Source organism: Trachymyrmex cornetzi, unplaced genomic scaffold (assembly GCF_001594075.2).
Source record: "Trachymyrmex cornetzi isolate Tcor2-1 unplaced genomic scaffold, Tcor1.1 scaffold151, whole genome shotgun sequence".
NCBI lineage: Eukaryota > Metazoa > Arthropoda > Insecta > Hymenoptera > Formicidae > Trachymyrmex > Trachymyrmex cornetzi.
In genome coordinates, this window is record NW_017296102.1 from 162,176 (window position 1) to 164,693 (window position 2,518).

The following is a 2,518-nucleotide window of genomic DNA, read 5'->3' on the forward strand; positions in this document are numbered from 1 at the left end:
AAGACACGACAGGTGCACATATATTGTCTGTTGACGATTCCTACAAATTTATCTTTCAAGGGAACACAATCAAATGTCCTCTTCTGATTTTAATAAGTTTCGAATATGTTAAAATATAGACAAAAATAAGAAATAAATTTGTTAATGTTATAAAGTACTCTTGAAATCATTTTTATTTAAAAAATTTTATTTAAAACATTTTTTTATATCTTTGAAGGTTCAGATAATATTCATTGAGGAAGAAAAAAAATCAATTTTTTTGAAGAGTTTCACGCTCTCTATACACAAGAAAACACTTAAAAAAATACATGTCCTTCATTTTTGTCTACAAACATATTCTCATTATAAACCAGAAATCCGATAAAATATGCATCAATAGTCTAAATTTCAATTTATATTCCGATACATTTAGCTCAAATTGTCTAGTGCTTATTTGACAATGAAACTATTTTTCTCTTTGCGAGGAAATGATATTTTCACCTTATAACTTATCTCGTAAACAATTTATTATTTCTACGTACAAGGTGACTAAAGTCCTGTTGCAAATTATAATGTAGTCTGCAAGTAGTAATTTAAACGACATTGACTTAGGAAGAAAAAACCGATTTTTTTCAAAATAGAGTTCTACCCTCAGAAAGTACTTATTAAAAAAATACCTATTTTTCATTCTTGTCTATATGTTAACATATGTAGTACGCAACATTCTCGACATCGATCGATTTAATATATACGAGTATCTTCCACGACTTATATATACATTTGACAATCCCAATTATCGAACTGACAATTCGGTATTACCGTAATCATATTGATTATACATGTCACTTTCCCCTCCATACAAAACCGTACAAAACAAGGGGAGCTGAGTCGCGATGGTACATTGCAAAATAAACCACGTACGATATGAATCCGGAAATGGAAAAGTACTATGCCATCAATAAATTATTTTTGTCAGGAATCGGTGTTTGGCCGTATCAGCGAAAAGTGCTGAAAGTGTTTTTACCATGTCTCTTATCAACGATACATTATGCTACCATCGTAAATCAGGTAACATGTCGTATTAACGAGCAAAAAAGTTGTTAGATTACAGTAAAAAAATATATATTTATCTTAAATAAAGATATTGCATAAAAAAAATATATATTTGAGATACAAACTTGGACTTAACGGGATTCTCGCTATTGAACGAGGATTTACTTATAACATCGTGACGATACTCTTATGAACATGGTGGGGTAACAGTTTAGTTGCTTATGATACAATTATGTTATTACTTCTGTTTTTTAATCGCGGTTAAATTATTAGGTCAATATGAATGTATGTTAACTGAAGAAGACTCTGTGAGTCGAAACGTATTCATGTATAAGAATTGGAGTGATTTTGTATTTCAAATATATATATATTTTTATTGTAATCTATCAATTTTTTGTTCGTTTTTGGTCGTTATTTTATTGTGTTGCTTTGTCAAATAACCGAGCGTTTTATATTATTGTTTAACGTCGTATTAATTTCAAGTATATGTAGTAGTATAAATTTTTTAAGTGAATTTAATTCTCTCCTTATATTAAAAAATATATTTGTCACTTGTACTTTAATGTTGCTACGTCATTGTTGCTTTTTAGGTAGTTCTAGTATACGATACTTGGGGTAATATGGATATTATCGTTGAAGCTATAACTGTCATTACTGTCATTATTGGTGCTTGTACAAAGCTTATTAATATCATTGTGAATAATCACAAAGTAAGTATTACATAAATCAATATCGGTAATAGTACAAGATCTCACCGCGAGTTTGTGCACCTATCGCGTATGCAGATGAAACATAAAAAAAAATCGAAGTTCGTGTCGAGAGCAACACTAAACCGCAAGGATGCCTAAAAAAAAGTGGTCATTAATTACGACGTTTTTAATTAAAAAATTTTGAAAAAATGACCCATTGCGTATGTTTATACCATAAAAGGGAAAGGGAAGGATCTGTAGATTACTCGGTAGATTACGAAAATGGTAAGATATCACCTTTAAAGTGGTTACAACTCTAGCAGCCAGAGTAAAGAGGGTGAGTTTTGTTCATTAAATGCATCCATCGCGTGGTTCAATAATTTTTGCACCAGCTCGTAGCTTAATGTTTACTCTTTACGACAGAATAGGATTGCCTTTAAAAAAACTGGTCCAAAGTGAGGGTTGCCAATGTTTTAAAAAATCGCTCCGGCTGGCGAAAGCGAATTCGTGAAAGAAGAAGCGGCTCCGGGCGGTGAACAAGGACGCAGCAACTGACGGTTGAACGTGCACGCGAGTTTGTGTACGTCATAGTAGCGTGCAGTAGCGCATATACGTTCGACTGTCAGTTGTTGCGTCTTTGTTCACTGTTCGGAGCCGCGCACTCGCCACTTTTTTTTTAGGCACCCATGCGGTTTAGTGTTGCGATGCTAAAGCCTCCTGTTTTACCACATTTCCATTCGGTGAAAAATCTCTGTATTGGATGTACGGATTGCAAAAGTATTATTGCTTAAATTAAA